Raw genomic sequence first — 21,073 nt, 5'->3', positions numbered from 1 at the left:
AAGATTGTTCAAATTATAGCTCTGGGGTCAAACTTGGCCCCGTCCCGGGGGTCATTGATTCAAGCAAACAAGCAAATTCGTTGAATTTATATCCCCCGCCGAGCACTGGTTATTACTAACACAACAACTGAACAACTTTATTTATATATCTATCATGGCATAAATAGTAATTTTCTTTGTTCTTGATTAATATTCAGGGCAATAACAGAGCCATAACTCTGTGTTAAATAGTAATATCTGGACATGCCAAGGAGATGTAAATTGCCTTTGTGCATCCATGGTTGCCATAAAGTTTTGTTGAAATCAATACAGCAGTTGCAAAGAAATAGCAATATTGCTCTTTATGCATACAACATAACTAATCAAGGGCCATAACTCTTTAATGAAGGGTCTGGTCTGAACAACTTCAACAAGGCAACAATATGCACATCTCCTGATTCTCCTCTTGGTATTAATGGTTCCCATAAAGTTATTGAATTCCAGCCAGTAGTTGCAGAGAAGTTGCGCAGAAACAATTATTACTCTATATGCATACTGCATAACTAATCAAGGGCCATTACTATGACTTAAAGTGTCTGACAGGAACAAGGCGATGATATCCGCATCTCCTCTTTGTATTGAAGGTTCCCATAAAGTTCGCTCCATATGCATACTGCATAACTAATCAAGGGCCATAACTCTAAGTTAAAGTGTCTGATCGGAACAAGGCGATGATATGCGCATCTCCTATATGTATTGAAGGTTCTCATAAAGTTTCATTGATTTCCAGCCAGTAGTTGCAAAGAAGTAGCGCGGAAACGAATATTGTTCTATATGCATACTGCATAACCAATCAAGGGTCATAACTCTTAGTTAAAGTATCTGACCGGAACAAGCTGACGATATGCGCATCTCCTCTTAGTATTGAAGGTTCCCATAAAGTGTTGTTGAATTCAAGCCGGTAGTTGCAGAGAAGTAGCGCGGAAACGATTTTGTCTCTATATGTAAACTGCATAACTAATCAAGGGCCATAACTCTGAGTTAAAGTGTCTGACCGGAACAAGGCGACGATATGCGCTCTGCTCTTGGTATTGAAAGTTCCAATAAAGTTTTGTTGAATTCCAGCCAGTAGTTGCAGAGAAGTAGCGCGGAAACGATTTTTACCTTATATGCATACTGCATAACTAATCAAGGGCCATTACTCTTACTTAAAGTGTCTGACCGGAACAAAGCGACGAAATGCTCATCTCTTTTTGGTATTGAAGGTTCCCATAAAGTTCCGTTGAATTCCAGCCAAAAGTTGCAGAGAACAAGTCCGGAAACGAAATTCGGACGGACGGACGGACGGAAGAACGGACATACTCACAAAATGGTACTTATGTGACTTTTCCTTTGATTTTTTTACCATTTTTAGTCTCACAAGGCTTAATAAAAGACACACAAGTAAAAACGGGATGAATATGATCAAACAGAATTTACTGTTACCCATTGTTCACCAAGTCACACAAGTACCTCTGGGTTCAAACAGACGGACGGACGGACGGACGAACAACGCCATAACAATATCCCCCTCCCGATTCCATCGGCGGTGGATAAAAAAATAAAATACCTTCTTGTCTGGAGGTACAAGGCTTATAGCTATGATATTTGGTATATGATATCATCTATAGGTACTCTACAAAAGTTGTTCAAATTTTGCTTGTAGTGACAAAATAAGCCCTGCACTTGGGGTCATAGGTTTTCCTAATATGTATATAGTAAACACTTTTTAAAAAAATCATCTTCTCGAAATTGATAAATGCTAGATGTTAGATATTTTGCATGAAACATTTTGTAGTGAACCTCTACCAAAATTGTTCAAATTATATCCCTGGGGTCAAAAGGTACAAGGATTAGAGGTTTGTAATTTGGTAAATATTATCATCTATAGGTACTCTACCAAAGTTGTTCAAATCTTGCCCCTAAGATCAAAATTATCCCCGCCCCGGGGGTCATAGGTTTTCCTTATATGTATATAGTAAAAACTTAAAAAAAAAACATCTTCTCTAAATTGACAAAGGCTAGAGGTTAAATATTAGGCATGAGACTTTGCGTAGTGAACCTCTACCAAGATCGTTCAAATTATAGCCCTTGTGTCAAAATTGGCCCGGCCCCGCGGGTCATTGATTTTAACTATGTACAAATAGAAAAAAAATCAAACAATCTTCTTGTCTGAAGGTACACGGCTTAGAGCTTTGATATTTGGTATATAATATCACTCAAGGATCCTCTACCAAAGTTGTTTAAACTATGCCCGTAGTGTTAAAATTGGCTCTGCCACAGAGGCGATAGTATTCATTATATGTATATGGTAAAAACTTAAGATAACTTCTTTTCTGAATTGACCAAAGCCCAGAAGTTAGATATTTGGCATGAGACTTTGCGTAGTGAACCTCTACAAAGATTTTTCAAATTATAGCCCTGGGGTCAAAATCGGCCACACCCCGGGGTTATTGATTTTTACTTTCATGTGCATATAGTAACAAAAAATAAAAAAAAATATTGTCTGAAGGTAGAAGGCTTAGAGCTTTGATATTTGGTATATAATATCATCTATGGGTCCTCTACAACATTTGTTTAAACTATGCCCCTAGTGTTAAAATTGGCTCTGCCCAAGAGGCGAAAGTTTTCCTTATATGTATATAGTAAAAAACTTTAAATATCTTCTTCTCTGAATTGAAAAAGGCCAGATGTGAGATATTTGGCATGAAACTTTGCGAAGTGAACCTCTACCAAGATTGTTCAAATTAAAGCCCTGGGGTAAAAATTGGCCCCGCCCCGGAGGTCATTGATTTTCACTATGAACATATATAAAAAAAATCTTTCTTATCTAAAGGTAAAAGGGGCTTAAGTTTTGATTTTGGTGTTAATATCATCAAAGGGTTTCCTTTTATTTAAAGTGGTTTAAACTATGCCCCTAGTGGTAAAATTGGCCCTGACCCAGAGGCGATATTTTTTCTTATATGTATATAGTAAAAAAATAAATATCTTCTTCTCTGAATTGACCACAGCCCAGAGGTTAGATATTTGGCATGAGACTTTGCGTAGTGAACCTCTACAAAGATTTTTCAAATTATAGCCCCGGGGTAAAAATTGGCCCCGCCCCGGGGGTCATTGATTTTCACTATGTACATATAGAAAAAATTTAAAAAAGAATTTTTTGTCGAAGTACAAGCTTAGAGCTTTTGATGTTTCTATAAAAATTTCATCGATGGGTCCTCTACAAAAAGTTGTTAAATTTTTGCCCCTGGGGGCAAAATTTTTCCTGCCCGGGGGCATTGTTTTTTTCTGTACACATAGAAAAAAAAAAAACTAAAAAAAATGTTTTCTGAATTGAAAAAGAAGGTTCAGTTGATATTTGACATGAACGTTGTTTTTTCCCATCAAGATTGTTTGAATTTAAAACCCCTTGGGTAAAAATTTTTCCCTTGCCTAAGGGGACATGACATTTTTTTCTTGTCCTTAAAATTTGAGAAGCCATGAAATTTGGACCAAGGCTTTTTAAAAAAATTAAACTTTTGATATCAGGTGACCTAGATTTTGATGATTTTGAACTTTTTTGTCCTTTGATGTACAGCTATGAAATTTGAACCATGTGCACGGTTAAAATTAAAAATGTACTCATTTGATAGATTCCTCCTCTGATATTTTATTTGAATAAAATATATTTAACCACTAATCTGATAATAAGAATTAGATAGGTCACAGATCTAAGCATTGTGGCAATCTTCAATTGTATAGAAACACAAATATTTGTTCCTACATTACTATTTGGTGTTGTATTAATGCGGTGGCATAGCATTTTTGACAAATGCAATCATGTATTTTATATTATTTACATCTACATTCTAATAATGTTAGGCTACAGAGAAAATATAGTTTGATTGTTTCACTATGAAATTATATCAAAATATGACATAACTGTCAACTGAAAGTATGTTGCCTATATAAATTTATAACACTTTGATCACAATACGAATAAAAACTACAATGATCTGATCAGTAAGATAAACAATCATTTAATTGCCAGATGTGATAGAATAAAAAATACCTCCTTTCAAACGCAATTAAAAAATTGCACTGAATAACGTACTACATGTACACATTTATAATTTATCTGAAATAGAGAAAATAAAAATCCCTTAAGAAAGCCTAACACGGCAAAATTGAAAATGTTGCAGGCTCGGTTTGATTTAGCATGTTGTGGACGGGACGTTTAAGTTTTAAAATTTCCGGGCCCCGCCCCCCCAGACCCTTTAAACAGAAATTTAAAATTTAAAAAATGAAAGGGGAAAAATTTTGAATTTAAGAAAAATCCGCAGATGTGTTCTACGGCGGTTATTGTAGAAAACCCTTTAACGTGACACGTCCGTTTTTCATTCCATGAAAAGCGATGTTTTTTGATCCCCAAAAGTAATAAAACCATTTGTTTGAAAATGTTAAAGATCGCCTATCAATCAAATTCAGTGGCAACTTTTTTTTTTGAATTTTTTAAGTTTTTTGATGATTCAATGGAATTGCCGTGTATCAGGTTTTTTAAATTTAGGTAGCCGACCAATTTTACTTTTAATCGTTTTTATAAGCATTATTTTTGAAACTGATCATACAAGTCATGCTACAGAAACCGTTTCTTTCAGGACATTTTTTTGAGTCAAAAGGTTTAGGAGTCTCAGAGACTCATCAAAACCTCAGTCGCTGTTTTTATAATTTAAACTTAAGGATAGGGGTTGGCTTAACAACGTACATATTATAAAACGCTTACAAGAGATCTTAGGAAAAAAAAATGTTATAACTAATGGGAGATTTAAGTCCAGCGTATTTCATAATTAATTCATTGATAAAATCCAGCAAAGAATCTGTTACGTTATAAAAATTCTAGCATAATTCGCAATAACGATAAAATGCAGTGAACGATGTGGCGGAAATATCTTTGAATCTTTGAAATCAAGAATGTTAATATTCATATCGCATTATTATTAATGTATATTTGTTTCCATAGCTGTGTCGTGATACTCGCAATGTGGCGAAATACTTAATTCTTCGGGAATTTCTTAACAAGTTAACTATTTATCAATCCGATTTACTCTGATTGAAAACGGAAGCATAGACTGGTGCCCTGCGCACTTATATAGGAAACATAATAGAAAGGGGGAACCAGAATAAACGGAAGCAGTGTATAAAATACCGAATCAAAATTTTAAAACGGAAAATGTAAAATAAAAATGAACGATTATTTTAAACCATACTACGGTAAAAGAAATTCTAGCTCGCTTTGAGGCTTTGCCTTTTTCATATTAACAAACTCAAACAAATGCTAATAAATGATATGAGGTTAATTTATTTATTTCAAATAGCAAGAATGCATATTTCACAATAAATTGATATAATACATCATGCATTCTAACAAATTTCTTTTAAAGATAAATTTATTTACAAATATAATATCAGTTTTTTTATTTATAATTATATGTAAATTGAATATGTGCTTTCCTTAAAAGTGTTCGGACGAAATGGTAATGTTTCAAGTATATTAAAGCAATGATAAAATCCTTTAGCGATTTAATGATATTAAGTTAATAAAGTGCATTATTACTTTTCTATGTAAAAAATTCATAGTTTGGTAGTAGTGTCATTTTTCAACCTTTATGACTGCCATTGTCATATACCTACGGAAGCACAGAGGGGACATTCCGATTTTAATTTTAATTTTCCTATCTCGTGGCCACGAGTTATAACTCAGAAAAAAACAAAAAACAAAAATTCGCTATCTCGTGGCCACGAGTTATAACTCAGAAAAAAAACAAAAATTCGCTATCTCGTGGCCACGAGTTATAACTCGGAAAAAAACAAAAAACAAAATTCGCTATCTCGTAGCCACGAGTTATAACTCAGAAAAGAAACAAAATCAAAATTCGCTTTATCGTGGCCACGAGTTAGCCGACCAATCAGATAAACACATCTAAGTCGTGGCAATAGCAAATTTTTTGTTTTTTGTTTTTTTCTGAGTTATAACTCGTGGCCACGAGATAAGGATTTTTTGTTTTTTGTTTTTTTTCTAAGTAGTATCTCGTGGCCACGAGTTAGCATTTTGTTTTTCGTTTTTTTTTCTGAGTTACATCTCGTGGCCACGAGATAGGGATTGTTTGTTTTTTGTTTTTTTCTGAGTTATATCTCGTGGCCACGAGATAGCATTTTGTTTTTTGTTTTTTTTCTGAGTTATAACTCGTGGCCACGAGATAGGAAATAATATAAAATCGGAATGTCCCCTCTGTGCTTCCGTATATACCGACCATGAAGCTATTGTTTCTTTTACAAAATGGGGTCGGATTGGAGAAAATGTTAATAATGTTCTTGCTCGCTAAATTCTCATTAAAATGAGGTGACAATTATAGATTATATGAATTGCTTCTTAAATTTATCAGTTCTTAAACTGACACATAGTGTCGTGTCTATATTAATCACATGTAGCTGTTAATCAATTTATAAGTAAGTCCATCGTCAATTAATTAAGTCGTAGAATAATGCACAGTTCGAGTTCAAAAGCGTAGGAATATATTCATGACTTCCGGTCTGAGTGATTAATTACAATCATATGAACGATAAACTGTGCATTATTATTATACTGTGATGCAAGAAAAAATAGAATATATTTCATTCTAAAATTCTAACAAAATAGAGATTTTATAAAAAAAACAAAAAACATCGGACTATATTGGGCGTAAATTAATTTATTCTGACGTCATTTGATTTATTGACGTCATATGACGTATCAGTTAAGCTGTGCATGTAACAGGCAATATTGCACTTAATTGCTCTATCTGTTTGATTGTATATTTATGTGAGTGTGTTAAAAATTTTCCGTCATGAACGAGAACCGAATAGTAATACCACAAAGGATAGCATCCGCACATGGTATAGACCCTTTCATTTAAGCGATAACAGTCAGGGAAGAGTTACTTCCCTTACCGGATGTGACGTAAATGGGGGATAAAATTATAAAGGCCGCATAGAATGTTAGCTTATTGAAAAGTTAAATGCGTAAATACTGATCGTTCAATTATGATTATAACATGTAAAAATGTTCGCATGCATACATAAATTCAATATCAAGACAATAGAAAAAAATACAAAAACAAAGATTGAGATTTATTCTCGCTACGGAGTGAAACAGCGAAATTTCAAAGTGAATAAATTTATAAGATCTAGATTTTCTCTAATGCCATGATAAAAAGCTAGTAACTAAATCAAATTTTAATGTTTTATAAACACCCATAAACACTGAAATTGCCTATTATAAATTTAAATGGTCATTTTTTCTAGTTTTGTGTGTTATTTTCTGCCATTTAGAAAATTCTGGCGTATTTGTGACAAACATGAAAATAAGATTGCCAATGTCTTTTAATGATTGTTTTTCAAGCTTTAATAGAACAATAACAGAATGCATTCTGTCAATACTTACTGATTCTTTTTCATTATGCCGTACAAAAAATATTTCAAAGAACCAGTGAAGAATATAATTTTATAAACATTCCTGAAAGAACGAAAACCATGTTGCATTGTTTTTTATAATTTTAGATTCGCAACAGACGATAATAAGATAATTTTGATATTAAAAATTATGGTTATAAAAATAAAGACTTTTTCCCAGTAAGTTATTTCATAGATAAATAGATGTGTATATATAAGCGCCACTGGGCCGTAACATATTAATTAACAGGGTGCATATGTTATATATACAAGCGGCACTTGGCTGTGATATCATAAATAACCAGGGTGCAATTTTAGAGTTACAACATTACATCAGATTACGTCACTTTTGTTAGTTGTCAAAATATTTATGGTCCGAATTTTGTTATGGATCATCCTAGGGACTTTATTGGTCATGCCATTGTTATGTGACAATCTTATTTGATTTATGTCAGGAGAGCTCTAATGTTGATTTGCATATTGGCGGCATACCTGTAAAATTGATATCTGACAGATGATCGTTACTTTCATATCAATGATAGCTGTAATTATTAAAGGGTATAAATGTTTCTTCTTTTGATAAGATAAGTATACATACCTTGAAGTAATATGCCTCAAGCTCATGTATTTCTATTTCATTATAAATATTATTTACGGACAACTTACATATAACACTTTAGCGTGCCCGGCTATGGACTACACGTATATATTTACTGTACAAGACACATGTTTTAAATCCTTTGTCTTGTTGCTCCTAAAAATTATGGAGGCTATTCGTTGCCAAAAATCCAGCCTTGTTGATCTGAGTTGAACAGTTTGTTAATTGAAAAAAATACAATTATATTTCTTTGTATGTAAACTTCAATGTTGCATACTTGGATTGAGTTTGCCGATTTAACATTGTAAACATGCATTTCAACAAAATACAATTTGTTAAACGACAAAACATTCACTGATAAAAGCAATACCAAGTGTTCGAATACTCAAAACAGAAGTTACATTCTTAGCTTTACATTGTCGAATCATCATGATTCAGATCAGCATAATCCAGCTTTACACGTTTTTCAATAGGAGATAAAATAAGCTCCGCCCATTTTCCCGCCCACTAAATCATCGTAAATAAACGTATTTTCCGCTCATTTTCGGTATTTACCGTCGGCGACAAGAAGCGGCGTAGCTTCCGTTTATCATACCTTTTAGGTGTTTAGTTACTAAACATAATTCACTTGCATGATTGCCTACAATCAACATCAGCGGACTTTAAAGGAATATAGGCATATAAGTTTTAAAACGTTGTAGACACCACATTTCCTGGAAAAAGAAACTTAAAAAAAAACAAAAATCGCCAGGTTACATATACTGTCTGAGGTTAAATATTTTTCAAGGAAGTGAAAAATATTGAAAAGACTATATTCAACGACAAATAAATTTTACTGATGGTATTCCAATTTGGATAGGAATGAGTAACATTTAAAGTTAAGCTGCTACCTTACCACTTTCAAATTTTCAAGTCAACATCATTCTGATAGAGATTTTAATACGACTTATTACTAATACAGACCAAATTCTGGCTGTTGTCTTTCCTAGTAGTACTATTATATTAGTAACCTTAATTCTAGCGTATGACTTGACAAGAAAAAAAAACTTTTAACAATAGTAACATTATAACCAAAGTTGTATGTAACCTTTCGTTCATAACTTTTTATTTTTACCATATATTTTCCCATTTTTCCCATTTTGTTTTTCAATAAGTAAAATTTAAATGAGGCCAAATGTATGTATGTTGATTATCAATTTATGTATACCTTGTTTATTTTATCTCTTAGAAAGCCATCACTTACAAAACTTAAAAAATATTCTGTGTAGTATTTCATGTACATAAAAGTAGTTCTGTGTTTTTGATCATATAGACAACAAATTTAGACAGCAAATCTAGGTAACAGCTATAGCTAATGACAGCATGTATATACACATATTTAAGAGGTGCTATTGATTCAGCACAATGCATAAAAAGACATTAACCTACGCCAGCTTACATATATTTAACAATAAAAGGCTAAATCACATCCTATGACTCAAAATACCTCCCAATGGAGGTAAACAGAGATGCCAGGATACACTGAATATTTATTATGCTCCCCGAAAAATTTCGGGGGAGCATATAGTCGTCGGGTTGTCCGTCCGTCCGTCCGTCCGTCTGTCCGTCCGTCCGTCAGTCCGTACGTACGTACGTCCTGAATTCGTGTCCGGCCCATAACTATGTTATTTGAAGTCGGATTTTAAAGTTATTTCACAGAAATGATCACCATATTGAGACGACATGTCGCGCGCAACATTTGGGTCGCTACCTTGAAGGTCAAGGTCACAGCATGACCTTGCAGCAAAATCGTGTCCGGTCCATAACTTCATTATTTGAAGTTGGATTTTAAAAATATTTCACAGAAATGATCACCATATTAATAAGACGTGTCGCGCGCAACATTTGGGTCGCTACCTTGAAGGTCAAGGTCACAACATGACCTTGCAGCAAAATCGTGTCCGGTCCATAACTTCATTATTTGAAGTCGGATTTTAAAAATATTTCATAGAAATGATCACCATATTGAGACGACGTGTCGCGCGCAACATTTGGGTCGCTACCTTGAAGGTCAAGGTCACAGCATGACCTTACAGCAAAATCGTGTCCGGTCTATAACTTTGTTATTTGAAGTTGGATTTTTTAAAATATTTCACAGAAATGATCACCATATTGAGACGACATGTCGCGCGCAACATTTGGGTCGCTACCTTGAAGGTCAAGGTCACAGCATGACCTTGCAGCAAAATCGTGTCCGGTCCATAACTTTGTTATTTGAAGTCGGATTTAAAAAATATTCCACAGAAATGATCACCATATTGAGACAATGTGTCGCGTGCAACATGTGGGTCGCTTCCTTGAAGGTCAAGGTCACAGCATGACCTTGCAGCAAAATCGTGTCCGGCCCATAACTTCCCTATTTGAAATTAGATTTAAAAAGTATTTCACAGAAATGATCATCATATTAAGATGACGTGTCATGCACAACATTTAAGTCGCTACCTTGAAGGTCAAGGTCACAGCATGACTTTGCAGCAAAATCGTGTCCGGCCCATAACTTCCTTATTTGAAGTCAGATTTTTAAACTATTTCACAGAAATGATGACCATATTAAAATGGCGTGTCATGCGCAACATTTGGCTCGCTACCTTGAAGATCAAGGTCACAGCATGACCTTGAAGCAAAATTGTGTCCGGCACATAACTTCATTACTTGAAGTCGGATTTTACAACTATTTCACAGAAATGATCACCACAATGAGACATTGTGTCGCGCGCAACATTAGGGTCGCTACCTTGAAGGTCAAGGTCACGGTATGACCTTGCAGCAAAATCGTGTCCGGCCCATAACTTTGTTACTGGAAGTCGGATTTAACAACTATTTCACAGAGATGATCACCATATTGAATTGACGTGTCGCATGCAACATTTAGGTCACTACGTTGAAGGTCAAGGTCACAGCATGACCTTGCAGCAAAATAATGTCAGGCGCATAACTTTGTTATTTGAAATCGGATTTTACAACTATTTCACAAAAATGATCACCATATTGAGACAATGTGTCGTGCACAATATTTGGGTTGTTTTTACACTTTGAACTTTGTCTGTGACATAACTCTGACACAACAAGAGGTATACCTTCCTGTGTCCAAAACCTATTCGGGGAGCATCACCCGGTTCAACCGGCTCTTGTTTCAACATTAAAATGGGACAAATTCACAAGTTTTGGTTATACAACGGAATTATCGATAGTAAACTTTGCATTGTTTCGTGGTTATACACTTGGTAAAAAATATGAGTTTTTCTACAACCCAACATAGTCCTTTAACGAAAGAAGGCACAAGCTTATTGTTCAGTTCTCTTTATCCGTGTTGCCAAAAGTGCCTTCCATGTATCGCATTCTAGTACTATTTGCTGAAGGTAAAAAAATAGACATGCCTGAGAGTATTGCCGTGGCTCACAAAACCCTACCATTGATATCAATGGATAGCGGTGTGTGTCATTATATATGGGAAACATTTCCTTATGTTATTTCACCAACTTTAGTTTTTGCATATTATTATGCTCATTATCAGTATATACGTTGTTACATTTTTACATTATATTTTAACCAATTTTGCATTACTTGAATATCATGTACTAGAATACGTTTTAACAAAATCAGAGGATGTTCAAAGTCAAAAGTGATGTAACAGTTTCTATATAATTTGAAATATTTTTGTACCCGCAAGAGTTTCCTCTCTTTATATTCTGCTTTCGTGAAATTGGCTCCGCCTATTAATTTTCCGTGATAATTCCATATATGGAAGTTGCAAAATCGTTTACAAATGTTAATCGCGTAAGAATGTAAAAGGAAAGTGTGGTGTTGTAAACCTGAGTGTATCAAGTTGATGCAGTTACATTCTCAACGTTATGATGCACAGCATTAAACGTATTGTGTACGTTCTATCGTTTACATTTCTACATGTCGCAAATTTGAAGTTATACATTTATAAATACAGTTTGCAATTTATCTAAGTTGCATGTTAACAGCTCCCATTTTATCAAATCGAGATAATCAAAATGCTTAATACCAGTGCAGTATGTAACTCTCGGATCGACAATTAGATTTTTACTAATCTGTTTAGTAGAACCGAAGTATGCATTATCAAGTTTCAAAGGCTGGATTTTTGGCAACGAATAGCCTCTATAAAAAATCATCAAATTCTTGTTGACTAATGACCTTATCGTCGTTTTTATCCATTAGTTCAAACTCCCTGTCTAATGCAAAATCAACCTCACCTATTGTAAATTTCGTAGGACCCTGTGCTAAAATACATCTGAAAACAAAATAAAAATTAATACAATAATACTAATTTAAAAGTTTGTTGTCTAGCTATTTAATATGTGTAATGAATTAGGTGAATTAGGCGATCACGGATTACGGAAGATTATCATATTCTTGAGTTCCCATGTTATTCAGTATTTTTGACGATTTTAATTAAACTTTGTATCAGTTATATACAAGTACAACAACAAATGTGTCTTAATCAGTACAACACGAGTTCACCCGAGTCTAACTTAAAAAGCGGTAAAGAAAACAACCACAGGTTTGAAATAAACACAAACAAAACCATTGACAAGTATATCAGAAAACATAGGTTAATTGGCATCCGTACAGAATGAGAATGAGTGAAGTAACCCGTTGAACTTCATATTTTTGTCTTTTAATAGTTATATCCTTATATAAAAATTGTACCTTAATTCAAGATTTTCAAAAAAAGAAAGAAAGAAATAAGAAAATCATACTCTGACAGTCAAAATGGAAACAAAACGGCACGCATGACTATTTTCAGTACTACAAAGTTAAGATTAGGCAACAAAGAAAAAGGGGAATCATTGTGCAAACATTCTTAGCAGACTTACCTGAACTTAATGGTAAACAAATGTTTAAAGTTTAGAGTGATAACCTTAAAACATTTTTGAGAAATCAGCAACAAATATTTCAAGTTAAACAAAATGGAAATATTTAAATAAAATGGCTTTCAGGATTATTTACCACTTAAGAATTCAGTTTGTTAGTTAACAAGTACTCAAAGTTTAAAGTAAACGTCTTTAATATTTTTGAGAAATATTCTATCAAGAAATCAAAAAGGGGCATAACTGAGAAGAATAATTATAAAGTTACTTATTCTAAAGAAATACATTCCAATTTAAAAACTAAACAAGTTGAACAATTGAGAAATTGACATAAGAAGCAAAATATTAGGTAACAAGAGGGTATAGCTTTGCAAATAGAATAATTCTGAAATTGTAACAAATTTTGATAGTGAATATGTAAATCAAGTTTGAGGTGAATAGCCTTAAATACTTTCTAGGCAAATGGATAAAACAAACCAAATTTAAAATCAAAGTGGAAAAAAACAAACATAAATTGTATTAAATAACTATGAGAGTAAAGTCACATGTACTTTTCAAATGGCAACCGAACCTTAACAAAATGGTTAACCAACGCCGACGAGAGAGTCGTGACTATAGCTCCAATTTTGTCTTAAAAGGTAAATTTAAAACGAACAAAGTTGACCATCAGTAGTACTTGAACACTTGCTCTATGAAAGCTCAGTACCTCACTTTAAATGAATACTATTCAAAATGCAGGTTCCGCATAAGGCATCTTATACCTAAAAGAAATGTTGATCATACATCAGCTTAATGGCAGATTGCTCACATTGCACTTGACTGGTGTTATGGACTTAACTTAAATTCCTAGTAGCATTATACCCATATATATTGTGTGTAAACGGTTAAAGTCAGATTAAGTTATTATTTGTCTATAATTCCTTTCAATTTTATAGTAAAATTTGCCTGAACGACAAATAAATCACGTGGCCCAAGGAAATGTCTGTGAATATTCATTGGCATTTAGTTGTGACGTTAAATAAAAAGAGTGTGGAATTCTTTTTACATTTAAGGCACAACTATTTTATTCGTTACATTTAAAATTATGAACTATTTGTCAATCACTATTATTACAGTATTTTTAAAATATATAGTTAAAATATATAATGCAGCTTAACTAGACAATGAAAAAATGGCGTAATGTCAATTTGATATGATACAAAGTGAAGTGTGATAATCAGTAATTGTAAGAGCAATTTAATATGCTATGACTGGTGTTATTAAACTCGGTCTTTGTTGTTGTTTTGTGTGTGTGTTTTTTTTTTCGACAATAAGTTTCATAAATATCTATGAATATAATTGGCTATTTTGTTAAAAGTTTGTTAAACTGTTATTGTTACTAAGTTGGTGACATCTAAGTTAGGAACAATATTTGGGCCATAATATGTACATTCGGCTAAAATTAGATATATCTTAACAAACCAACCAAAATCCTACAAAATCTATGTATTGAAGTTTTATAATCCTTTCTTTTATTTGTTTGTCATTTTATTTCTTGCTATATTCTTGTTTGAAACCTTAATAAATAAATACATAAATAGCTATTATATTGTTAGAAGATTGTTACATAACTCAGTGCTTTCGTCATCAATATTTACTCTCTGCTTTCACAGCTCTCCTGAGATTGTTTCATTTCTAATCGATAGCGTTTCACATAATGTTGACATGAACCAAATGATACGTGCCTATTTTAAAATAATACAAAACTTCTTATTTACATCTAAGATAAGTATATTCTCCGAACCCATAGAACAGTCCGTTGACCGCCATCATGACAAGGAACAGCATTCTTACTGCCATAATTCGCATGTTTTTATGTGAAATGCTGCAGGGGTTTCTGATGGAGTCAACATAACATGAAATCTGTATTTGAATGTAATGATATCTAAAACTTAAAAAATAATTAAATGGAAATATGAAAGTATTGCAGAAAGAGCATCCATGTACAGGCTCAATGAAACCAAGTCTACAATAAGACCTTTTTGTGATTCGTTAAGGTTTTAAATTCTTCATCTTCCTTAAGAATTTTATGCCAATAATTTTGTAACTATATATTACTAACTGTTTTCATTTCAACAGACGTATACAATGATAAACATCGGAATAGAATTGTTTTGGTGGCTGTAAACGAAAGAGATTCAAATAAAATTGAATGTAGATGTGTTTTAGTATTATCTAACGATAAAATGAAAATTATACAGGAGTAGAAATTATTATAATTATAAGTAACCTAAAATCAACAATACTTTTCTATTATAGCTAAGGTAATCATCCATGCTGTAAATGCCAGCATCCTTTTTGGATGCAAATCCCAAATTTTGCATGCAACAGGTGCAAGGGGCCATTCACCTATATTACTAAATAAACAAGTTATTAGTTAAAACTTACAATAAAAATGTTTATCAAATGCGAGACTTTTGATTGGAGATGTAGAGAGTAAATTTGAAAACATATGATCAGATATAACACACATATATATATGACAGATAATAAAATGTTCAAGAAAATATATAAAATAAATCATCTCACTTATGTTCATATTTAATCACTTAGAATTTGATCAACTTTTTTCTTCAACACATATGTATAACATTATGCAAGTGATATGCTTTTGTTTTATCAATTATTTATTATATTTGAATCACTAATAGAAAATGTGTCTATTGTAAACCAATCCACTTTCAAGGTGACAACAGACACTTTCCGTGGTACTCACATAAATGTCATTTAAACCAAGTTATTTTAGTAATAATTGTTATTTATTTAATCTTTGTGCATTAAATGTCGTTGATCATCATAAAAAATAACATATTTGAAAAAAATGCCTTTGTAAATGATTGATTTTGAATAAAAATCCTAAAATTTTAAATCGTCATATCAAAGTCATTTTTTATTTTTTTGTCATCAGACTTTTGGAAAATAACCATACTTATATTATCTGGGGAACCGTGTCTCAAATTTTTTCTATCTTCTCTCAAAAAAATATTACGTAACGTCAAACATTTTATGCTACTTTTTTCACCATACATATTACGTAATTAAAGATAATTAAGTCGCTGATTGAGCAAACAGAAATCCCTGACACGGTTCCCTCCGTAAATGAATTTCCTTTCATGTGCTTTAAAACGCATGTTAATTGCTTGATTATTGAAAAAGTTATGCCGATTCAAAGTTAGTCCGACCTGCATCAAACGAAGTGTAATAAATCGGCTGTTCTCTCTCGGACCCCTACGTTTCACGCTAAATAATTGCATAATACACAAATATCGCACCAGAGAGGGTCACAAGTTGCGGTAACATACTCTAACAACATTTTATGACCCAGTGACATCTGACCAATTAAAAACCTACTGATTAATATCAGTTTATAGCCGAAATTTCTTCAATTCTTAACGTGATTTACTGTCCGTCTGGTATCTGTCGCACATGTCACGTGACTATCGCTAAAATTTGAGACACTCAGTTGGGGGAAATGGAACGCATTTGCGCACCGCTAGCGGGGTATTTAATTGTTTCCTATTATTATCATCAGCATTATTATTGTATTATACCAGTGTCACTCTGCCTGTGTATTCGTGTATGAAATTCCGTAAAAAATATAAAATAAAATAACAAAAAACTGAGCTTCTGACAGTCTTTTAAAGTCCATGGTAGATGTACAAATAAGAACGGGATATTGTATATTTTTTCCACCAAATTGATAATGCTTCACATATTTTAATGGAAATAAAACGTATTACTCGATCATTATGATCTGACCTTCTTGACTTCTATTATCATGAATATCATCTATGATCCAGAGAGATCTAGTTTCTACCGGGATAGACAATAAATTTCATACTTTGTCCCAGATTTATGAGTACTGGCGAACAATTTATTTTCACTGAGAATATATTTTAATATCTTTTTTTTATTCATAGAGAAATAATCATCCTTAGACAATCTAAAATGGTTTAGAAATTTGTCAGGGATACCTTACCACAAGTCATATAGGCGTTCACATAATAAATATTGTCTGTTTTATGTTGTTGGTTTACTTGACATTGTTAGAAAACGAGGTTGAATGTAAAGTAAGCCCTTGAATCCGTACAAAAATGTATATCAACCCAATGTAATATCTATCAGATTAACGGGACAGACAAATTATTTTCACACATTATGGATATTTTAGCAACTACAATTTTTAATCAACCCCGTGGTCGTGCGATTTGCCGCTATGCTTAATTATTTATGTTCATACATTATGTTACGTACATTGGCCGACAATTTTCTTAATTTATAAAAAGGCTAAATGTTGAGATATTCATAAAAGATGTACGGTAGTTGTACGATACGGTTATTACGAGAAGTATGGACCAGTATGGACCTGTAATTCACGGATATATGGAACTACCGATTTCCCTCATTGATGCCTCAACAGGGGGCGGAGCGTTATCGATAATCGACAGGTTACGCGAATAGCAGATACAAATAGTATAGGTACCGTTTTAAAACTTTTAAAAACACATTTTTTGGACTAACTGTTTCCAAAATTAGATCACGAATGTGTTCAGAAAAGGTTGATAAATCAACTTAGCAAAAAATCTCATTTTAGGTATTTTCAGTGATAATTGACTCCGTTGTCACCTTAAACAAGGGGCAGGACGTGAAGTGGTTGCACACTTGGTTCAAGCGAGCGAATTGGTTGCAAACTTGACAAAATGGCAAACACGGCGTGATTTTTTGAAACGGGTGAACGAATTTTTGCCAGGCAAGTAGGTTTCTTTGTTATTTTGAAGTTCATTAGTATGTCTATTCCATAATGCAATATATATGCCACACTCGGTTAAAAGGTTTCAGCATCCTAGATTCTGTTTTGACGAAAGTTATTGAAGATATAAACTGATCATGTAGATATTTTTAAATTTGACATGTGGACTGTTCTGGTCGGTTTTTCTCCCAATTTATTCAAAATTTGTAAGTTTTGAACTGCATTTAACAATAACAAAATATGTTTCTGTCAATGCTGTACAAAATGGTTTAGTTCGCAAGTCCGAAGATAACATACAATACACAAAAATATATTGTTCAAGCACATTTTGGTTGCATACTTATATACTTCAAGCATTTTTGGTTGCAAACTTTTGTGTCAATAATGTGGCATGCATATTTTTAGCGAGGAATAACTTCTCTTTTTTTTAAATAATTAGCAATATTAAGGCAATTATACCCGTTCATCTAATAAGAAATATATTATACAATTGTGCATGCGTGTAGATATATCCTAACACAGGGTCTTTCAAATAGATAGAAAACACAATATGCTAAATTGAAGTTCAGCTAGCTAGCTAGTTGTGTTTATCTTCATCATTTTTTTCCTCGATATACTTCTTTTCTTTTTACAAAGTCTTAGGACTTTTTTATATCTTGGCATGACTAACTATAAAGGAAAAGAAGAGAAAAATAGTAACAAACAGCTTTCATTATTGTTCTTTTTTTTTTTGAGATTTGAAATTAATTTGATTGTATAGTAGATACAAGCTATATCAACATTGACACAAGGGCATTATTCACATGTGTCTTTAAATTGTTCCTTATTATTGAACAATCGAAACATCTTCCAACTTCCCTAACTCGAACAATAACTTTAAAGAGGTTTTGTCACATATCAGTCAATGTAAATTACCAATCGTATATCAGTTATATTATGATCTAATAGTCAAAATAATTTTTAGAATACCAATTGACATATAATTATGATATGTACATCAAATCCGAAATATTGTAAACAAGCATGTCATTTTAACTTTTGGTTTATAAGTACATTTACATACTTTATGTCTAAATCAACTGCTGAGCTTTACATACGAAACAAACAAAATAACATTTATTGTGGTTTTGATAAACTTTGGAAATTTTGCCGAGTAACATCGTATGTGAGCACATGTCCTTATGTTTATAATGAAAATAATTCACTTACATACAGCAGTACTCTCACATACGTTTTTTTGTATGTAGTTTTCATTTGCATTTTACATATGATGACATATTTTAGAATTGAAGTATCAATAAATATTTTTCTTCTATGTGCTATTATTTTGTTTGCAGGCTTTTACTGGTGATTATAGTATTGAACTGAGAACCATGTAATTTGAAACATAAAGTGCATATTGTTGTAAAAGAAGAAAGTATAAATAACATTTATAACAAAAACAAGTAAAAGAACATAAATGTCAATAATTGCCATTGAAAATAGGTTAATAAATATAAACTACTACAATCCTTTTGCAAAGTTTTACTATGGATTTCAATAGAATAAGAATAAGTTTGCAACCAAAAGATGCTTGAAGTATAAGTCTGCAACCAAAATGTGCTTGAACAAGATATTTTTGTGTATTGAACGTTATCTTCGGACTTGCGAACTAAACCATTTGTACTGCAGTGACAGAAACATATTTTGTTATTGTTAAATGCAGTTCAAAACTTACAAATTCGAATAAATTAGGATAAAAACCGACCAGAACAGTCACATGTCAAATTTCAAAATATCTACATGAATCAGTTTATATCTTCAATAACTTCGTCAAAACAGAATCTAGGATGTTGAAACCTTAAAACCGAGTGTGGTATATATATATTGCATTATGGAATAGACATACTAATGAACTTCAAAATAACAAAGAAACCCACTTGCCTGGCAAAAATTCGTTCACCCGTTTCAAAAAATCACGCCGTGTTTGCCATTTTGTCAAGTTTGCAACCAATTCGCTCGCTTGAACCAAGTGTGCAACCACTTCACGTCCTGCCCCTTGTTAAAGTAGGAATACGATATAAAGACGTTTTGCAGATTAAATAAAGTTAACATATTTCTTATTGTGTCCCCGTTTAGAGACAGGAATTGTTGCATTTAGTTTGTGTTTGAGTGTGTGTACGTGCGTACGTGCGTGCGTGCGCGTGTGTGAGTTTTTTTTTCGTTTAGAAAAAAAATGTCAATTTTACGTACAACGTTTATACAATTAGAGTCTTCAGAGAAAACAAAAAGGAACTGTCACAAACACATTATTTTCTATTATATGATACAGTGTTAACTGAATGAAATAAACGTAAACTAGTGTGTCTCAAAAAGTACTTTAGTCAATATTAAATAGCATGTCACTTTAAAAGCTAAATGTTAAAACTCATGCATCAATTATTGTATTGTATAAATAAAACAATTGTAATATTTTTGTTGATATGGAAATAAAAGTACTTTGTGCATCAAAGATGCTTATCGAGAAAACAGAAGGTTCCATGTCGAAGGCTACACTGTGAGGGATCAGTTCCTTGAAATTTGCACTTCCATGTTGATCACTAGACTGTTTTTTTATATGTCTTTATGTCTTGTCTCAAGAGATATTTTCCGTGCTTAAAATCGTCTCGTGAAGACATTGAAAGACACTTACTATAATAAATGAACTGTTTATTGGCCTATGATGCCTAATAAATGACGGGAATTATTAGTCAGGCATAATGACATTGATTTATGATTATAGTCTCCAAAATTGTAAACGAATGCAGACTTCCGGGGAAAATAAACCAATTTTCAAAAATTTTTTTTAGAATGTTCGGCAATAAATTTAAGTTTTACTAATTTCCCCGTCATTAAATATTACACTGCACTGCATTCTCCTCTAATTGAAAACCAGAACGGCCTAGATAAAATTTCAATAAGAAATCTTCACTTACACAAATTTTGGTTTAACGTTGCAATAAAGTGAACAAAATAGGAACTTAAGAACAATAGTTTCATCATACAATGGTTGGGCAGGCTATGAATATAAATATACAAGAGACACAGAATGCCAATAATCCTAATACACAGTTTTCTATTAAAATGTACAATGAAATCCCGTTAATATATCTGGTTTTCAAAATTTTAATAAAATAAAAAATTAAAAGAACATTAAAAAAACGCAAAGAGGGAATGTTGCAAGCCGGTTTTTAACAATAAGGGCCTGCCTATAGGCGACAAGGGTAAGTGTAAACAGACGTCTATGCTCCCTTGCCAAGCAGAATATGAAAACGATGAAATTTGATATCTTAAAGCAGCAGATGT

Source organism: Ruditapes philippinarum, unplaced genomic scaffold, assembly GCF_026571515.1.
Source record: "Ruditapes philippinarum isolate M1 unplaced genomic scaffold, ASM2657151v2 ctg4378_1_1_1_1, whole genome shotgun sequence".
NCBI classification, from domain to species: Eukaryota; Metazoa; Mollusca; class Bivalvia; order Venerida; family Veneridae; genus Ruditapes; species Ruditapes philippinarum.
The sequence above is the reverse complement of the archived record's forward strand: the minus strand, read 5'-3'. Positions refer to the sequence as shown.